Genomic DNA, 22,737 nt, shown 5'->3' on the forward strand with positions numbered 1-22,737 from the left:
ACAAGGGGGAAACAGCCCTCCAAGGGCTAAAAACAGCCCTTGCACCAAATATATTAAACCCACACAAGCTACACAGGGAAGACCCCACATATAAATAGCTTTCCAAGACCACGGTAGATAATTGTTTCTCCTAAACTCACAGGGTAAGAGAAATATAAATAAAATGAGGAAGCAGAGGAACCACTCCCAGTTAAAAGACTAAGAACATTCCACTGAAAGAACAAACAATGAAGCAGAACTCTTCAGTCTAATAGACACCAGTTTCAAAAAGGAGATAATAAAAATACTGAAAGAAATAAGAAAGGCTATTGACAGAAATGCAGAGTTCTCTAAAAGGGGACTAGAAACTATAAAGAGGAACCAAGAAAAATTAGAAAACTCATTTGCAGAGATGAAAGCTGAGCTAAAGGCAATGAATAGCAGGATGAATAATGCAGAAGAACAAATAAGTGACCTGGAAGATAAAATAATGGAAATCACCCAATCAGGACAGAAGACAGAAAGCCAAATGAAAAAAAAAAAAAAAAGAAAGCAATATAAGAGACCTATAAAGCATGCCAAACTACACATAATAGGGATTCTAGAAGGGGAAGAAAGAGAAAAGGGGATCAAAAATATATTTAAAGAAATTATGGCTGAAATCTTCCCAACCCTATAGCAGAAAACGTATATCCAGGTACTGGAAGCACAGAGAGTCCCAAACAAGATAAACCCAAACAGACATGTACCAAGACATATTATAATAAAAATGGCAAAAGTTGATAAAGAGAGGATTCTAAAGGCAACAAGAGAAAAACTAAGAGTCAGTTATAAGGGAACCCAAATAAGGCTATCAGCTGATTTCTCTACAGAAATGTTGCAGGCCAGAAAGGAGTGGCAAGATATATTCAAAGTACTGAAAGGGAAAAATCTGCAACTTAGGATACTCTACCCAGCAAGATTATCATTTAAAATAGAAAGAGAGATAAAGAATTTCTTAGGCAAGCAAAAACTAAAAGAATAAAGCAATACTAAACTTATCCTAAAGGAAATATTGAAAAGTTTTCTCTAAATAGAAAATAAGTAAAAATCTATAGGTAAGAGATAGTCACAATTGGAAAATAAATCACTTAAATTTTCCATGAAAGTGGTGATAACAACAATGAACAGCAAAAGGATAAACATCAAGATTAAAAGAGGACATCAAAATTATAAAATGTGGGGGAGGAGAGTAATAAAATGTAGATTTTTTCCCCCTAGAATGTGTTTGAGCTTATACAACTACTAATCTAAGGCAAGTAGATAAAGGAAGGGGTTAGCATAATTGAAAAACAGGGTAACCACAAATTTAAAGCATACAATAGATTTAAAAAGACCAAAAAGGAAAGAACATAAGTATAATACAAAAGAAAATCATCAAGCCACAAAAGGAAAAACAAAAAAGAAAAAGAAAGAGACAAAGAAGAAATATAAAACCAACAGAGAAACAAGGTTTAAAATGGCAAGAAATACATATCTATCAATAATTACTTTAAATGTCAATGGACTAAATGATCCCATCAAAAGACACAAAGTGGCAGACTGGGTAAAAAAAAAAAAAGCCTAAGATATGCTGTCTACAAGAGATCCACTTTAGGTAAAAGAACATACATAGATTGAAAGTGAGGGGATGGAAAAAGATATTTAATGCAGATGGAAATGACAAGAAATGGGGGTTGCAGTACTCATATCAGACAAAATAGACTTTAAAGCAAAGACCATAAAGAAAGATAAAGAAGGGCACTATATGATGGTAAAAGGATCAATACAAGAAGAGAATTTTACACTTGTCAACATATATGTATTTAACATAGGAGGATCCAAATACATAAAACAAATACTAACAGACATAAAGGGAGAAATTGACAGGAATACAATAATAGGAGACTTTAACTCCTCACTCACATCAATGGACAAATATTCCAGACAGAGAATCAATAAGGCAACAGAGATACTAAGTGATACAATAGGAGAATTAAACTTGATATTTTCAGGACATTACATTAAAAAAACCAGAATACACAAAAGCAGTTATTAGAGGGAAGTTCATAGCAATACATGCCTTCCTCAAAAACAAGAAAAATCTCAAATAAACCACCTAACTTACCAATTAAAAGAATTAGAAAAAGAAGAAGAAACAAAACTTAAAGTCAGCAGAAGGAAGGAAATTATAAAGATCAGAGAGGAAATAAATAAAATAGAGATTAAAAAAATAGAAAACTTCAATAAAACCAAGAGCTGTTTCTCTGAAAGGATAAACAAGATAGACAAACCTCTAGCCAGGCTCACCAAGAAGAAAACAGAGAACACAAATAAACAAAATAGGAAATGAAAAAGGAGACATAACAGCTGATACCACAGAAATACGAAAAACCATAAGGGACTACTATGAACAATTATATGCCAACAAATTCGACAACCTAGAAGAAATGGACAAGTTTCTAGAAATATACATCCCACCAAAACTGAATCAAAAAGAAACAGATAGTTTGAACAGACCAATCACTAGAACTGAAATAGAATCTGTAATTTAAAAAACTCCCTATGACCAGACAGCTTCACAGGCGAATTCTACAAAACATACAAAGAAGAACTTATAATGATCCTTTCAAACTCCTCCAAGAATTGAAGAGGAGGGAACACTCCCAAGGACATTCTATGAAACCACCATCACCCTGATACTAAAACCAGATACCAAAGACACCACCAAAAAAGAAAATTACAGGCCAATATCTTTGATGAACATAGATGTAAATATTCTCAACAAACTGAATCCAACAACACATAAAAAGGATCATGCACCATGATCACACACCATGACCAAGTGGGATTCATCCCAAGTTCACAAGAAAGTTTCATCATATGCAAATCAATCAATGTGATACACCACAAAAACAAAAGAAAAGACAAAAAACACATGGTCTTCTCAATAGATGCAGAAAAAGCATTTGACAAAATTCTACATCCATCCATGATAAAAACTCTCACCAAAGTGGGTACAGAGGGGACGTGTCTCAAAATAGTAAAAGTATTTATGACAAACCCACAACCTTTTCCACAGAACTAAAACAAATAATCCTAAAATTCATATGGAACCATAAAACACCCAGGACTGCCAAAGCAATTCTCAAGAAAAGGAACAAAGTAGGAAGCATAACCATCCCAGACTTCAGACAATATTACAAAGCTACAGTAATCAAAACCTCATGATATTGGCACAAAAACAGACATATGCATCCATGGAACAGAATAGACAGCCCAGAAAGAAACCCACACACCTATGGTCAATTAATCTTCAACAAAGGAGGCAAGAATATACAATGGGAAAATGTCTCTTCAGCAAATGGTATTGGGAAAGTTGGACAGCTGCGTGTTAATCAATGAATATGGAACATACCCTCTTGCTATACACAAAAATAAACTCAAAATGGCTTAAATACTTAAACATAAGACATGACACCATAAAACTCCTAGAAGAGAACATAAGCTAAACATTCTCTGACATAAATCATACCAATGTTTTCTTAGATCAGTCTCCCAAGGTAGTAGAGATAAAAATGAAAATAAACAAATGCGAGCTAATCAAATTTACAAGCTTTTGCACACAAAGGAAACCATAAACAAAATGAAAAGATAACCTACAGAATGGGAGAAAATATTTGCAAATGACAAGGGCTTAAGTTCCAAAATACAGAAACAGCTCATACAACTCAACAACAAAAAAGCTAACAACCCAATCGAAAAATGGGCAGAAGACCTAAAGAGATATTTCTCCAAAGAAGAAATACAGATGGTCAGTGGGCACATGAAAAGATGCTCAACATTGCTAACTATTAGAGAAATGCAGATCAAAACTACAGTGAATTACTACCTGATGCCAGTCAGAATGGCCATTATTAAAAAGTTTACAAATAAGAAATGCTGGAGAGGTTGTGGAGAAAGAGAACCCTCCTACACTGTTGGTGGGAATGTAAATTGGTGTAGCCAGTGTGGAAAACAGTATGGATGTTCCTCAGAAAACTAAAAATAGAATTACCATATGATCCCACTCCTGTGCATATATCATGACTAAGCTATAATTCAAAAAGATACATTTACCCCTATGTTCATATCAACACTATTCACAATAACCAAGACATGGAAACAACCTAAATGCCCATTGACAGATGAATGGATCAAAAGACCTGGTACATATATACAATGGAATACTACTCAGCCATAAAAAATGAAATAATGCCATTTGCAGCAACATGGATGCAACTAGAGATTATCATACTAAGTGAAGTCAGAAAAAAAGACAAATACCATATGATATCAATTATATGTGGAATCTAAAAGATGACACAAATGGACCTATCTATGAGACAATATCAGGGATGCAGAGAATAGACTGGTGGTTGCCAAGGGGGTGGGGAGTCAGAGAGGGTTGGATTGGGAGTTTGGGATTAGCAGATGCAGATTGGTATATATAGAATGGATAAACAACAAAGTCCTACCGTACAGCACAGGGAACTATATTAAGTATCCTGTGATAAACCTTAATGGAAAAGAATATGAAAAAGGATGTGTGTGTATATATATATATATATATATATATATATATATATATATATTTGTATAACTGAGTCACTTTGCTGTATAACAGTAATTAACACAACATTGTAATTCAACTATAATTTAATAAAAAATAAATTCCCACAAGAAAAAAATTTTATATTGATTATATGTTGAAACAATAATATTTTGGATATATTTAGCTAAATAAAATATATTATGAAAATTAATTTCACCTTTCATTTTTACTTTTTTAGTGTGGGTAGTAGAAAATTTTAAATTGCATGTTTGATTCATGTTTGTGGCTCACATTGTATTTCAATTAGACAGAACTGTCCTACAGTAGCTCGTTAACATCCCAGTAGGAGTTATCTAATCGATAGGTATTTAATGAAAAGAAAGTGGTGATTAGTACAGTACTTACCCTACTGTGTCAAGAGTCCCTAAGCAGGCAATGATTTCTTCCTGAATAGTTGACACACTTGCACAACTGAGTCACTCTGCTGTACAGCAGTAAATAACACAACACTGTAATTCAACTATACTTCCAAAGACAAGAAAAAATAAAGCTAGGCCATTTATTCAAAAAGTCTGGCAATGAAAGGAAGAGAGAAAGAGCACTGTATTTAGAGGATCATGAAAAGGAGCTACAGTACAGAGCTATTGGAGATGGATAAATTCAGAGCAATGTCTTTTGGAAATTGGAGAAGAGTAAAATCCAGGATTCCGTGCTATGAATGAATGGGTGGGTAGGTTATAGGATTTTAAATAAGATTAATTTTGTTAATAGGATCTGGGTTTTCTAGATGTATTCATCCTTGTCAATAGTTGACAAATACTAATCTTGGAGCACAAATTCCTTTGAGTTTAATTTCAGGAACTCGGGTTGGTAGGAATGTAGTTTGTTGGTAATTAGCTATATTCTCACAAATACAAATCAGAGTGCAAATAATTGTATAAAACCAAACAAAAAGATGAGGTTGATGAGAGGACTGGAGTGATATAGAGAAGATAAAGCAGATTTCAGGCTACACAAGCCTCTAAGACTTTCTGAGATCCAACTTCATTTATTTCTTTACTCAACAAATATTTGTTAATCACCTATTTTGTGATGGTCACTGTGCTGGTTCTGAGGATAGTGGGAAGAAGCAGAGAAATATGGCCCTGCTATCATGAAGCTTTAGTCTAGAGCAGAAAGAAGGTATTAAACAGATGGTTACATAATTCACACTAAACATGTTAGCATTCTAATGCAATGAAGAAGTAGAGCATAAAGAGAGTAGCCATTATGTTCAGTTTCATAACTTTTTTTTTTTCCTTTTTTGCGGTACGCGGGCCTCTCACTGTTGTGGCCTCTCCCAGTGCGGAGCACAGGCTCCGGACGCGCAGGCTCAGCGGCCACAGCTCACAGGCCCAGCCACTCCGCGGCATGTGGGATCTTCCCAGACCAGGGCACAAACCCGTGTCCCCTGCATCGGCAGGTGGACTCTCAACCACTGGGCCACCAGGGAAGCCCCAGTTTCATAACTTTTTCTACATAATTATGAGAGTGATCTCCTGAGTACATTGTCTGGTACTCTAAGTTTTCTCTGGAAGGAAGATATCACCCAATCAGTGTCTTAAGTTTAAGGTAGCTGTATTATTTATTATCCAAACCAGCTCCCTGGTGTTAATAATTATTCTGGGATAATGACCATACAACAGGACCAACAATTACTGTCTTTAAAGGGTGGGGGGGAGAGGAGTCAAAGTAAAAAAAAGTTATGAGAAGGACAATGGTAAATTTGTCAAGCAAGTGAGCAGTGTTTTTCCTGTGATGAATCAGGGGGAAAAGAAAAGAATTGTTTAGAGAAGTCCAATGGGATGTAGTTAAGCATGAACCTAAAACAAAGGAAAAATTGATCTGAGTAAATACCAAGGAAAAATTTCTAACAACCAAGCCTGATTATAAAAGATATTCCCAGGGGAAGGTATTTTAGCCAATGTGAACTGAGATATCGAAAATTAAAATGGAGACTATGTATGTATGTAATTATATATATATATATATACACATATATATATACTGTAAGAAATATGCCTTCACAATGAAAAGCTAATTAAACTTAGAAAACGTTTCTACCTCTAATTCTTAATATCTTTGAATTTTCTGAAGTTTATTTATTTTTTTTAAGGCGAAGAGCACATCTTAGAGATTGTGTTCACTAATCTCACTTGAGATACTGAAAATATTGAGACCAATCATTGGCACAGCTCAGATCATATCCTAGTTATAATCTGTTCACTTTGTTTCTGCGTAAAACGTAGAACCTATGGCTAAAAGGCTGAAGAGTTCATTCTTAAGAGATTAATTTACAAAAGACATACTTTAAATGAATGCCTTCATTGAGCACCACAGAAAGACCATCTGAGATATCTGAGGTGGAAGTGCAAATTTAAAAAAAAAACAAAGAAAACTGGTTTTGTTTGGAATGGGAAGGAGAACGAGGCAGAATTCTAGCCTCTATAAATATTACACAATCCTTTTAATTTGAAAAGAATCAAAATTCATTTGGCCTAAAATATTTGGATGCTTGTCTCAGTTACTCTGTTAGTATAAAACTGGTCTCCTCTGCATAGCAAGAAGAATTGGAAGCCAAATTAAATGGTGCTGGTGACTCAGCATAAGGTGTCCTCTCTACCTTGGGGAGAAGGAGATGGAGAGTAGAGGACACTGAAACCAGGAACTCTGACTTAAAATGGAACATCTGATCCTTAAAGATTCCCTGGTACTTGCTGTCAGAGATGTCAGCTGGATTTCAGTTCAGATAATTACATTTTGCTTGTCTAATGCCCCTAGCAGCTTCAAGTGGGATCTTCATTTCCCATCAGAAATTACTCTGCATGTGATGCTGTGTTTAATTAAACAGCTTCCATGTGGTAGTCCACAGGTGGTGTTGTTTCTGTGGTCAGTGAAGTGATCTCTCTACATGCCCATGCCAGTCACATTACCCAGGCTTGAATTGTCTTCAGGGAAGTTTCTAATCTAAGATCCTCAGTAAAGAAAATAAATCTATCTTTAAGAAAGAAAGGTGATTTTAGAAATGTAATAAGACATAGAGGGTTTTGTTGGGTTTTGTCTTTATTTTAGCATACTGAATTTCAAGGTGCCTCCTCAGTATGTATTCCAGTGAACCGATTTAGTCTGGGCTGTCTGTGCTTGCTCATTTTACAAGAGCCTTGGGATCAGTATCAGTCTTGGTAGGAAACGTGAATGATGGGAAGGTCTAAGGCAATTCATTGATGTTCATTCCAAGGATCTGTGAGAACCAGGATGATTAAATGGTCAGGGACTCCTCAGACTCATTTTCCTCATTTTCCTCATTTTACTGAAAATATTCTCAATTGAACAATTTAATCAGATGGAACTCAGGTGAAGAATCCATATGTAAACTACCCAAAGTAAAAATTACTGTACTGAACTCAAGGCCAATATCTCACCTCAGAACTTTTATTGTTCTTAAATAGATTCAATTAAGAATGTTATCTATAGGTATAATTCTACCTCAGAAAAATTTCCAATTTTTTTAAAAATAAAAATCACTTTCATATTTTTAATCTAACATAAACAGAATGAGTCCTTTGAAGTAATATATACTGATCAACGCAATATGTTTTATATATGTTAAAATGCCAACTTTTGTAAATTGAAGTTACAGAGAGGACATTGTGATTGTCAAAAAGGAAGAATATTAAGATTTTGTAATTTTACCTATTTAAAAAACATCATAAGGGATATATATGAGAGAAGATGGAGAAAAATCTGGTAAATTTTGGACCTAATTTCTGTACTGGTCCACTTAGGTACACTATCTTTTAATGATTTTAATGGTAGTACTATAGAGAATATTGAAATAAAAAGTCTTTCATCGCTGGTTATTTATTTGTGTCGTCCTCATTTGTTGTAATAATAACAATATTGACAATTACAGTAATTCTTATAATTTCATATTATTGGTAATTTCAAAATATCAAATGGTTACAAAATGGTATCATTGAATTGGTCAGTAAATGAGTCTTTTTTTACCCAGGAGAAACAGTGCCTTGTTTTGGTTTGCTGGAAACTGATAAAGGAAAGAGAAAGAGCAGCATTTCTGGGGTTTTCTGCGATTTCATTTTTTTAAAAGAGAAGAGTAATGCAAGTATTCACTTACATGCTAAACTGTGAAACGTACTCCATTATGAAGTTTTAGAGAAAAAAAAAAAAGAAACATGCCTAGTCACTCTGTTTTGCACAATGAAGGAAAAACCCAGAAAACAGCAGCAACTCCTTATCAACTCTCCCTCATCCTCACCACTGAGCTTCATTTGTATCCTTTCTAGACAATTTCAGAAGAAAAACTAAGGTTGAAATTTTCAAGTTGTTGAGATGGCAAAGCTCTTTTGAGATAAGTTGACATTCTACCATTTGAGAAAGGAATTCTACCAACAACAAGCTAGTCTCTCAAAATAAATTCTTACTTTGACACTTGTTGAGTTATCCACTATGCCGGTGATCTGAAAAAATTTTTCATCATAGAGTGACATTTTTTCTGTAATAATAATCTTTCACATTTCTAGACTATTATCATCCCAGTTTTGTTTATGTGTTTATACATTTATCTCCTTTCTGTTCCAGAAAAACTTTCAGATACCTATTATGGACAGAGAAAGTAAAACGAGATCAAATGAAACACAGATTACACAAATGAAGGAAGTGGTCTCAAGGGAAAAATGAGAAAGGGAACAAAATGAGGATGTTTGTTAGGAAGACTTATGGGGTAAATACTTTAAGATTTTTTTTTCACTGCTTCAAGAGGGCGTACATTTATTAGTAGGCAATATAAGGATAAGAATATTCATTTACTCAGGAGAAGCTCAATTATTCTTGGAATTGAGACCAACAGTGGCTTCTGCCATGAGTCTTTATAAAGAAGATATGGCAATGTTATGAGTAATACCCTTGCTGCATCCTTACCTATTATGGAGAATGAAATATAATTATTGTCTGTCTAGCTCTGTACTTTAATGGCTAGCTATGTGACCTCAGGAAACTTATTTAAGTTCGTTACTAAGTCTCACTTTTCACATTTGTAAAGTGTGACCTCGTCATAAACTGACGTGAGGATTAAGTGAGATGATGCACATAAAGTGGCATGTAGCAAACAATAAATGTTAGCTCTTCCTAATCTGTGGTTCCTTGGGGATGCAAAGGCACTTACTTCATTGTTAACCCAAATAACTATCGTTACAGGATATTTATTGTAAGAATAAGTAATGTGAAGATTTGCAGTGTTGATTGTATGTTTTTAAATAAACCACACACACAATTTTGATTTTTATCTGTTTCTTGGATCATTTTATATAGTAATCTTAGTCTAACATCTGACATAAGTTGAAGAAAGTTTAGCATTTTTTTTTATCAACTCCCAGGTTGATTACGAGAACAAAAATTTACAAAATAGCTGGTCTGTCAAGTGCTGAGAAGGGACTTGAGGAGTTCTCAAAATCAGCAAAAATGTGAATTAGGAGATAATTCAGACCAGCTAAGTAGACAATAAATGAATCCTTTTATTGTTTTTTTTCCCTTTCTACAGATCATTTCCTCATTTTAAGTAAAGAAGGAAATAGAAGGCTGAGAACTTTGGCTGGAAATGGCTTTTTCAAAGCATTTCTCACAAGTGAGGAAAGGAACTGGAGGTTGCCAGCTTCTGTAGGAAGAGCTGTGTGTCCACTACCACACAGAGATGAAAGAACCACATTTTCCTAAGTATTTTTCTGTGATTGGAATTACAAAGAGTGATGAATTTAAAAGGTCAGCAGTTGATGCTTGTTTTTTAGCATAGTTCTGGCTGGGAAATGGTATTTTCAGAGAATGGAACTTACAAGTGAATTCTATGTCTTACACAGAAATAACTTCAATCAGAGCAAAACTACTGAATAGTTAGTTTTGTATAACAAAATCTGCTAATCCAGTTGGTAACCTCTTAAATAGGTTTCACTTTAACTCCTGAAACAAAATAACATGAGTAACTTTCTTAATTTTCTTTCTTTTCTCAGACATCCAGTAGAATAAAACTATTCCCTATATATTTCTTCCCTTTATCTTGCTCATGACAGAAGTTTTACTGGGTATGCTACATGTTACTTACTTTTGGCATATCCCTTAGACCTTCTTTCTACAGTGTTAGTAGCTTTTTCCTCTAAAACGATCATACCCCCTTTTCCTTCCTCTATTCTAAAGGAGAGAAAGTGATATGTGAAAAGACCAGCTGTGTTGGGAGACCTTAGATTCTTGTTCTAACTGTGCCACTAGCTAATAGTATGAGGTCATTCAAATAATTTATCTTTAATTTTTTCATGTTTATATTCTAGACAAACTTAGTGATTGTGCTTTTTAAATATAAAAATATTCCTTGAAGTAGAAATACTTCTTGAAGTAAACATTTTCCTTAGAAGCTCAATATGTAAATTAGATAAAAGCTGAATCTTCTTGTTGAAATGAGTTGTCTTCTGTTCTGCCAGCCACTCATTCCTCTTGCCTTTTGTTGCATTCCCTGAGATATCTGCAATGAACTCCTAGGGCAATGTTTCTTAAAGAACAGTCCTTGAAACACTGGTAGCTCCTGATGGTCTTTGGGTAGTTTGAAAGAGTTTGGGTGCTTTAAGATGATAAAATAAAATGTTTGTTCACATACATTTAATAAATTTGAAATGTAACAGTAATAATGTATAATATAAAATAATGCACAATATAAATGTAATAAAGAAATGTCTTCCTGTTCTGAATAATAATTATGTTTCAAGGATTGTATACTTGCTACAATTCTGCATTAATCTATTTGTTTATATAACTTATGTCCACATCATTTGTGTATTAGTTTTGTTTATCGCTAACCCTATTTTATTGTTGTGATCATAGAACTGTATATATTCTGAATTTACAAAATGGATCAATAATTTAACTATACTTCACTGAGGCATTCAGTTAATGATAAAATAATAGTATAAATGATGTAATTCAAAAAGGTTTTATAATCATTATGAATGAAGACTCCAATTTCAATATGAATATGAATCTTTTGCTGCTGGGACAAGTGAAACTTGAGCAGGGGCAGCCATTTCTGGCATTTACACAGGGGACACATTAGGGGCAGTCCAACTCTCTGTAAGTATGATGATTTTATAAGAATAGCCAAAGCAAGAGCTTGACTAGGAAACATGTTCATGAATATTTGGAAATCCAACTTATCTGGATCAGTGGGATATTTGCCCCTGGTCCCTAGTATGTTTTCTGTTATGGGACTTTTTCAAATAGTAGGAGGGAGCCACAGAAGGTTTTATGTAATTTTCAGAATTACATAGTGAAATCTCTGATAAAAGAATTGATTATATCTATGGAAAGAAAAAAATACTAATATTGATATTAATGTAGTGTCACCAAAATGAAGAAAAGCTAAAAGTAGATTTAAATTTTTAGTTCTCATGTTAAAAACATAAAAAGATACATACTGGGTAATAAGTTTATAAAATCATACACAAAGTTAGTGACAATATCATACTTGGAAAGAAAGAATAAACATTTTGCAATATTATTTTATAACATGTCAGTGGAATACTCTGAAAGAGGAATTAATACTATATATCCATGAGAACAGGAATTTGTTTTAAATTGGATGTAGTAACTAACATGCAGATTATGAATCAGTTTTGAGGAAATATATAACAAGTGTATGAGGGAGAAGTGTTTTACAATTTTTTGTTTATGGCTTAAAACTCTTTGTGATAGTTAAGTTTATGTGTCAACTTGACTGGGCCACCATGTATCCAGATATTTGGTCAAACATTATTCTGGGTGTGTCTGTGAGGAAGTTTTTTGGGTATTAACATTTAAATCAATAGACAAGTGTGATCAAGATGGCAGAGTAGGGGAACATGAAACTCACCTCCCACATGAACACATCAACAGTACATCTACATGAGGAAAATTCTCACTGAAAACTAACTGGAGACTGGCAGAAAGACTCTTGTACAACAAAGGCTCTAAGAAAGATCCACACAAAACTGGGTAGGAAGGGAAGAGAAGTGGCCAGGTCAGGACCTGTGCCCTGGAGAGGGAACTCAGAGGAAAAGGGAGATCACATGGGCAAAGACCCTCTCTGGGGAGTGAGCAGTTCCAGTCATATATTGTCCAAAACAAGGAAGAGGGCGCCCCTTGGCTGGTTGGAAGGTTGGTGGGACTAACAGGAGGACTGTGGGAAGCCTGGGCTCTGCTCATGAGGAGTGTGAGTGCTGACTAGCACCCATGGTGGAACAGAGAGAGCAGATTGAAAACTGCACAACTGACTGCCCAAGTTCTCCCACCCTCATGTGTGCCCTAGCCTGAGCTGAATGAATGTTCCAGCCCCATTTACTTCACATTATAGCTCCACACTGGAGTGAAGGCTGCCATGACCAAGGAAAGAATTTGGCCATGGAATGCAGAGTTGACTCAGACATGAGGTGACATCAGAGAAAGGCAGGAGCAGCCATTACTGGCACTTACACAGGGGACATATTAGGGACAGTCCAAATCTCTGACAGCAGCTGGACCACCACATTCCTAATTTATGTCTCCCTGCCTCTCTTTCCCCTGGTAACCAAAATTTGTTTTCTATATCTGTGAGTCTGTTTCTGCTTTGTACAATATATAGATTCATTTGTATTATTTTTTAAATTCCACATATAAGTAATATCATATAATATTTGTCTTTCTTTGTCTGATTCATTTTTTTTTATTAGCATAATACTGTCTAGGTCCATCCATGTTGGAGAGCAAATGGCAATATGTCATTCTTCTTTATGGTTGAGTAAAATTCCATTATATATATGTGTGTGTATGTATATCTGTATATCTATATATCTGTATATCTATCTATCTATCTATCTATATATATATATATACACACACATACACACACACCAAATCTTCTTAACTTATCATCTTTTTTTTTTTTTTTTTTTTTTTTGCGGTATGCGGGCCTCTCGCTGTTGTGGCCTCTCCCGTTGCGGAGCACAGGCTCTGGACATGTAGGCTCAGCGGCCATGGCTCACGGGCCCAGCCGCTCCACGGCATGTGGGATCTTCCCGGACCGGGGCATGAACCCACGTCCCCTGCATCGGCAGGCGGACTCTCAACCACTGCGCCACCAGGGAAGCCCAACTTATCATCTTTTAATGAGCCCTTGGGTTGTTTCCATGTCTTGGCAATTGTAAATAATGCTGCTAAAAACATTGGGGCAATATATCTTTTTGAATTAGAGTTTTTGTTTTTTCTGGATATATGCCCAGCAGTGGGATTGCTGGATCATATGGTAACTCTATTTTAGTTTATTTATGGAATCTCCATACTGTTTTACATAATGAATGCACTTGAAAAGAATGTGTTTTCTCAAACAGCTCATACAAATCAATAACAACAACAACAACAACAACCCAAACAAAAAATGGCCAGAAGACCTAAATAAACATTTCTCCAAGGAAGACATGCAAATGGCCAATAGGCACAAGAAAAGATGCTCAACGTTACTAATTATTAGAGAAATGAAAATCAAAACTACAATAAAGAGCAATCAAGATGGCAAAGTAGTAGGACATGAACCTCACCCTCGCCCACATCTACAACAAAAATACATCTACGTGTGGAATGATTCTCACAGAATATCTACTGAACATTGGCAAAAGACCTCAGGCTGATGAAAGGGCAAGACAATCTCCATGTAACCAGGTAGGATAAAAGAAAAAAAAAAGCAAAAAAGGAATCAGGAAGGGACCTGTGCCCCAAGAGGGAGTTGTGAAAGAAGAAAGATTCCTGCACCCAGGGAAACCCCCTCACTTGCAGGGAAATTAGCCAGGACAGAAGGGTAGCTTCAGAGGTTCAGAGCCTCAGAGGAGAATGCAGCAGCCAGTTTGCAGCAGCCAGAGAAGAAGGAGAACTGTACAGATGGGTCAGTGCTGTCGCCCTGTACTCCCCAGCCTGACACGCATGTCCACCAGTGCTGGCAGGGGCTGGATGCTGGAACTTGGGCTCCAGAGATCAGAACCAGGCAGAAGACTGGGGTTGGCTATGTGGAGACAGACTGGGGGAGGGAGGGCAGGAATCCAATATGACCATGGCTGGAATGCAGAGGAAGCCTGAGCTGCCTTAAAGACCAGTTGCCATTGTTTGGGTGGGGTGCACAGGGGAGGGGCAGGATCTGGATGGTAGCTTTTTCCCTGTGTGCTCCCAGAGGGCAAGACACTGCCTGCATGGGCTCCAGGAGTGGTCACGAGCCTCCACCGCCACCCACCTTGATGCCAGGTGTTGTCAAGAGCCCTCACTGACACCTTCCCAGACCCCAGGAGCAGTTGCAGGCCTCCACTCACTCCCTCCTCTGACAACTCCCTCCTGGAATACAGGAGTGATCTCGGGCCACCAATGACTCCCTCTTGGAAACAAAGAGTGGCTGTGGACCCCTGCCAACTCCCTCCCCGACCCCAGGAGTAGTCAAGAGCTCCAGCTGCCTCCCTCATGGAACCCAGGAGTGGTTAAGAGCCACGACTGGTCACATCACATGTCCCGGGAGTATATCTGAGCCATCCACTGCCACCGAGAACTCCAAGACCAGGCACCAGCCACCACATCTGCACACCCCCCATCAAGGGGATAAAGACCAGCACATAGTGAATAAAGAGGCAACAGGTATCCATACTAAAAACAGCCCTCCCACCAAATATATTAAACCCACATAAGCTACACAGGGATGACCCCATGTATAAAGAGCCCTCCAAGACCACAGCAGATAATTGTTTCTCCTAAACTCACAGAGTAAGAGAAATATAAGTAAAATGAAGAATCTCACCCAGTTAAAAGACCAAGAGCATTCTCCTAAAAGAAGAAACAACGAAGCAGACCTCTTCAGTCTAATAGACACTGATTTCAGAAAGGAGATAATAAAAATACTTACTGAAGAAATTAAGAAAGTCTATCAACAGAAATGCAGAATACTATAAAAAGGAACTAAAAACTATAAAGAAGAACCAAGAAAAACTATAAAACTCATTTGCAGAGATGAAAGCTGAGCTAAAGGCAATGAATAGCAGAATGAATAATGGAGAAGAATGAATAAGTGACCTGGAAGATAGAATAATGAAAATCACCCAATCAGAACAGAAGACAGAAAGCCAAATGAAAAAAATATGAAAGCAATATAAGAGACCCATGGGATACTATAAAGCATGCCAACCTATTCATAATAGGGATTCCAGAAGGGGAATAAAAAGAAAAGGAGATCAAAAAGGTATTTGAAGAAATTATGGCTGAAATCTTCCTAAACCTAATGAAGAAAACAGATATCCAGGTACAAGAAGCACAGAGGGTCACAAAAAAGATAAACCCAAAGACATATAATAAAAATGGCAAAAGTTAAAGAGAGGATTCTAAACGCAACAAGAGAACAATAAAGAGTTAATTATAAGGGAACCCACATAAGGCTATCAGCTGATTTCTCTACAGAAACATTTCAGGTCAGAAGGGAGTAGCAAGAGATATTCAAAAAGTCCTGATAGGGAAAAATCTGAAACCTAGGATACTCTACCCAGCAAGATTATCATTTAGAATAGAAAGAGAGGTAAAGAATTTCTCAAACAAGCAAAAAATAAAAGAATACGCAAAATTAAAACTATCCTAAAGAAAATATTGAAAGGTCTTCTCTAAACAGTAAAGAAGTAAAAATCTATAGGAAAGAGAAAATCACAGTTGGAAAATATACCACGTAAATAAGCCAGCACACAGATTAAAGAAAATCAAAATGTTTTCTGTGAAAGTGATGATAACCACAATGAATAGCAAAGGGATGAACATGAAGATGTAAAAAAGGACATCAAAATTATTAAATGTGGGGAAGGAGAGTAAGAAAATGTAGATTTCAGGGCTTCCCTGGTGGCACAGTGGTTGAGAGTCTGCGTGCCAATGCAGGGGACACGGGTTCATGCCCCGGTCCGGGAAGATCCCATATGCCATGGAGTGTCTGGGCCCTTGAGCCATGGTCACTGAGCCTTCACGTCCAAAGCCTGTGCTCCGCAATGGGAGCGGTCACAACAATGAGAGGCCCACGTACCACAAAAAAAAAAAAAAAAAAAGAAAATATAGATTTCTTTTTCCCTAGAATATCTATGGGCTTATATGACTATGAGTCTAAAGCAAGTAGATCTAGGAAGCAGTTAATATACTTGAAAAACAGGGTAACCACAAAGAAAAATATAAAATAGATTTACAAGAAAAAAAAAAGAGAGAGAGAACTTAAGTATTATACAAAAGAAAATCATCAAGGCATAAAAGGAAAAAGAAAAAGAACAGGACAAAGAAGAAATATAAAATCAATAGGAAAACAAGGTTTAAAATGGCAGTAAATACATATCTATTAATAATTACCCTAAATGTCAATGAACTAAATGCTCCAATCACACAAAGTGGCAGACTGGATAAAAAAACAAGAGCCTATGATATGCTGCCTACAAGAGACCCATTTTTAGTGCAAAGGACACATATAGATTGAAAGTAAAGGGAAGGAAAAAGATATTTAATGCAAATGGAAATGACAAGAAAGTGGAGGTGGCAATACTCATAGCAGACAAAGTAGACTTTAAAACGAAGGCCATAAAGAAAGATAAAGAAGGACATTATATAATGATAAAAGGATCAATACAGGAAGAGGATTTTACACTTGTCAACATAAGTGTACCTAATATAGGAGCACCCAAATACATAAAACAAATAATAACAGATATAAAAGGAGAAATTGACAGGGATAAAATAATAGTAGGAGACTTTAACACCCCACTGACATCAATGGACAGATCTTTCAGACAAAGAATCAATAAGGCAACAGAGATACTAGGTGATACAAAAGAAAAGTTAGACTTGATATTTTCAAGATATTACAACCAAAAAACCCAGAATACACATTATTTTAATGTGCACATGGAACATTCTCTAGAATTAACCACATATTTGGGCACAAAGGAAGCCTCAACAAATTTAAGAGTACAGAAATTATCCCAAGCAGCTTTTCTGACCACAGCAGCATGAAACTAGAAATTAACCAAAGAAAAAGAAATGAGGGAAAAAAATGATTACATGGAGACTTAACAACTTGTTACTAAAAAACCAATAGGTCAGCGATGAAATCAAAGAGGAAATTAAAAAATACATTGAGACAAATGACAATGAAAACACAATCATACAAAATCTATGGGATTCAGCGAAAGCAGCTATTAAAGGGAAGTTCTTAGCAATACAGGCCTTCCTCAAAAACAAGAAAAATCTCAAATAAACAACCTAATCTACTGCTTAAAAGAATTAGAAAAAGAAGAACAAACAAAACCTAAAGTCAGCAGAAGGAAAGAAATAAAGATCAGAGAGGAAATAAATAAAATAGAGTTTTAAAAACAATAGAAAAATTCAATAAAACCAATAGTTGTTTCTCTGAAAGGATAAGCAAGATTGATAAACCTGTAGCCAGGCTTACAAAGAAGAAAAGAGAGAGAACACAAACAAAATAAGAAATGAAAAAGGAGACAAAACAACTGAAACCACAAAAAACCATAAGGGAATGCTCTGAACAATTATATGCCAACCAATTCCACAACCTAGAAGAAATGGACAAGTTTCTAGAAACGTGCAGCCCACTAAAATTGAATCAAGAATCAATTTCTCCCTTTATGTTTGTTAATATTTGCTTTATATATTTAGCTGCTCTTGTATAGGGTACATATATAGTAACAAGTGTAATAGCTTCTTCTTGTATTGATCCCCTTATTTTTATTTATTTTTATTGGAGTATAATTGCTTTACAATGTTGTGTTAGTTTCTGTTGTAAAATGAAGTGAGTCAGCTATATGTATGCATATATTCCCTCCCTCCTGGACCTTCCTCCAACCCCCCACACCCAGTTCCACCAGCTAGGTCATCACAGAGCACCAAACTGAGCTCCCCGAGCTATAGAGCAGGTTCCCACTAGCTATGTATTTTACACATGGTAGTGTATATATATCAATCCTAATCTCCCAATTCACCCCATGCTCCCCTTCCCCATCTGTGTCCATGTGTCCATTCTCTACCTCTGCATCTCTATTCCTATCCTATAAATAGGTTCTTCTGTACCATTTTTCTAGATTCCACATATATGCGTTAATATACAATATTTCTTTTTCTCTTTCTTACTTACTTCACTCTGTATGATAGACTCTAGGTCCATCCATATCTCTACATATGACCCAATTTTGTTCTTTTTATGGCTGTGTAATATTCCATTGTATATATGTACCACATCTTCTTTTTCCATTCATCTGTTGTTGGACATTTAGGTTGTTTCCAAGTCCTGGCTATTGTAAATAGTGCTGCAAAAATCACTGGGGTACATGTGTCCTTTGGAATTATGGTTTTCTCGGTTATATGCCCAGTAGTGGGATTCCTGAGTCATATGGTAGTTCTATTTTTAGTTTTTTCAGAAACTCCATACTGTTCTCCATCATGGCTGTATCAATTTACATTCCCACCAACAGTGCAAGAGGGTTCATTTTTCTCCACACCCTCTCCAGGATTTATTGTTTCTAGATTTTTTTATGATGACCATTTTGAACGGTGTGAGGTGATACCTCATTGTAGTTTTGATTTGCATTTCTCTAATAATTAGTGATGTTGATCATCTGTTCATGTGTTTGTTGGCCATCTGTATGTCTTCTATGGAGAAATGTTTATTTAGGTCTTCCACCATTTTTTTATTTGGTTGTTTGTTTTCTTCATATTGAGCTCCATGATCTGCTTGTATATTTTGGAGATCAACACTTTGTCCATTGCTTCGTTTGAAAATATTTTCTCCCATCCTGAGGGTTTTCTTTTCATCTTGTTTATTGTTTCCTTTGCTGTGCAAAAGCTGCTAAGTTTAATTAGGTCACATTTGTTCATTTTGATTTTATTTTTATTTCTCTAAGAGGTGGGTCAAAAAAGATCTTACTGGGGTTTATATCAGAGAGTGTTTTTCCTATGTTTTCCTCTAAGAGTTTTATAGTGTCCAGTCTTACATTTAGGTCTATAATTCATTCTGAGTTTATTTTTGTGTATAGTCTTATGTAGTGTTCTAATTTCATTCTTTTACATGTAGCTGTCCAGTTTTCCCAGCACCACTTATTGAAGAAGCTGTCTTTTCTCCATTGTATATTCTTGCCTGCTTTTTCATAGATTAGGTAACCATAGGTGCATGGGTTTATATCTGGGCTTTCTATCCTGTACACTTGATATACATTTCTGTTTTTGTGCCAGTACCATACTGTTTACTACTATAGCTTTGTAGTATAGTCTGAAGCCAGGGATTCTGATTTCTCCAGCTCTGTATATCTTTCTCAAGATTGCTTTGGCTATTCGAAATCTATTGTGCTTCCATACAAATTGTAAAATTTGTTGTTCTAATTCTGTGAAAACTGCAATTGGTAATTTGATAGGGGTTGCATAGAATCTGTAGATTGCTTTGGATAGTATAGTCATTTTCTCAATATTGATTCTTCCAATGCAAGAACATAGTATATTTCTCCATCTGTTTGTGTCATCTTTGATTTCTTTCATCAGTGTTTTATTGTTTTCTGCATACAGGTCTTTTGCCTCCTTAAACAGATTTATTCCTAGGTATTTTATTCTTTTTGTTGCAGTGGTAAATTGGAGTGTTTCCTTAATTTCGTGTTCTGATTTTTCATTGTTAGTGTATAGGAATCCAGAGATTTTTGTGCATTAATTTTGTATCCTGCTACTTTACCAAGTTCATTGATGAGCTCTATTAGTTTACTGGTGGCATCTTTAGTATTTTCTATGTATAGTATCATGTCATCTGCAAATTGTAGTAGTTTTACTTCATATCATCCAATTTGGATTCCTTTTATTCTTTTTCTGCTCTGATTGCCAGGCTAGGACTTACAAAACTATGTTGAATAGGGGCAAGAGTGGATATCGTTGTCTTGTTCCTGATCTTAGAGGAAATGCTTTCAGTTTTTCACCATTGAGAATGATGTTTACTTTGGGTTTGTTGTATATGGCCTTTATTATGTTGAAGTAGGCTCCATCTATGCCCACTTTTTGGAGAGATTTTTTATCATAAATGGGAACTTTGTCAAAAGCTTTTTTTCTGCATCTATTGAGATGATCATATGGTTTTTATTGTTTAATTTGTTAATAAGGTGTATCACACTGATTGGTTTGCATACATTGAGGAAGCCTTGCATTCCTGGGATAAATCCCAGCTGATCATGGTGGATGGTCCTTTTAATGTATTGTTAGATTCTGCTTGCTAATATTTTGCTGAGGGTTTTTCATCTATGTTCATCAGTGATATTGGTCTGCTGTAATTTTCTTTTTTTGTCATATCTTTGTCTGGTTTTGGTATCAGCATGATGGTGGCCTCGTAGAATGAGTTTGGGATTGTTCCTCCCTCTGCAATTTTTTGGAAGAGTTTAAGAAGGATAAGTGTTAGCTCTTCTCTAAATGTTTGATGGAATATGCCTATGAAGCCATCTGGTCCTGGACTTTTGTTTGTTGGAAGATTTTTATTTACGGTTTCAATTTCAGTACTTGTGATTGGTCTATTTATATTGTCTAATTCTTCCTGGCTCAGTCTTGGAAAATTGTACCTTTCTACGACCTTTTCCATTTCCTCTAGGCTGTCCATTTTATTGACATATAGTTGCTTGTAGTAGTTTCTTATAATCCTTTGTATTTCTGCAGTGTCTGTTGTTACTTACCCTTTTTTGTTTCCAATTTTATTGATTTGAGTCCTCTCCCTTTTTTTCTTGATGAGTCTGGCTAATGGTTTATCAATTTTGTTTTTCTTCTCAAAGAACCCTTTCCTTCTACTAACTTTGCATTTTGATTTATTCTTTTTTCTCTAGTTGCTTTGGGTGTAAGGTTAGAATTTTTATTTGAGATTTTTCTTGTTTCTTAAGGAGAGATTGAATTGCTATAAACTTCCCTCTTAGAATTGTTTCTACTGCATCCCATAGGTTTTGGGTTGTTGTGTTTTCATTGTCATTTGTTTCTATGTATTTTTTGATTTCCTCTTTGATTTCTTCAGTGATCTCTTGTTTATTTAGCAGTGCACTGTTTAGCCTCCATATGTTTTCAAGCTTTTCTTTTTTTTTTTTTTACAGTTTATTTCCCTGTAATTGATATCTAGTCTCATAGTGTTGTGGGCAGAACAGATGCTTGATATGATTTCAGTTTTCTTAAATTTACCAAAGCTTGATTTGTGACCCAGATGTGATCTATCCCAGAGAATGTTCCATGTGCATTTGAGAAGAAAGTGTAGTCTGCTGCTTTTGGGTGGAATGTTCTATAAATATTAATTAAATCTATCTTGTCTGATGTGTCATTTAAAGTTTGTGTTTCCTTATTTATTTTCTTTCTGGATGATCTGTCCATTTGGTGTAAGTGGTTGTTAAAGTCCCCCACTATTACTGTGTTATTGTTGGTTTCCCATTTTTGGCTATTAGCATTTGCTTATATATTGAGGTGCTCCTATCTATGGTGCATACATATTTATAATTGTTATATCTTCTTCTTAAATTGACCCCTTGATCCTTATGTAGTGTTCTTCCTTGTCTCTTGTAACATTCTTTACTTTAAAGTGTATTTTATCTGACATGAGTATTGTTACTCCAGCTTTCTTTTGATTTCCATTTTCATGGAATACATTTCTTCATCCCCTCACTTTCATTTTGTATGTGTCCTTAGGTCTGAAGTGAGTCTTTTGTACACTGCATATATACAGGTCTTGTTTTTGTATCCATTCAGCCAGTCTGTGTCTTTTGGTTGAAACATTTAATCATTTGCATTCAGGGTAATTATCGATATGTATGTTCCTATTACCAGTTTCTTAACTGTTTTGGGTTTGTTATTGTAGGTCTTTTTCTTCTCTTGTGTTTCCCACTTAGAGAAGTTCCTTTAGCATTTGTTGTAAAGCTGGTTTGGTGGTGCTGAATTCTCTTAGCTTTTGCTAGCTGTAAAGTTTTTGATTTCTTTGTTGAATCTGAATGAGATCCTAGCTGGGTAGAGTAATTTGGTTGTAAGTTTTTCCCTTTCATCGG

Source organism: Phocoena sinus, chromosome 5 (assembly GCF_008692025.1).
Source record: "Phocoena sinus isolate mPhoSin1 chromosome 5, mPhoSin1.pri, whole genome shotgun sequence".
NCBI lineage: Eukaryota > Metazoa > Chordata > Mammalia > Artiodactyla > Phocoenidae > Phocoena > Phocoena sinus.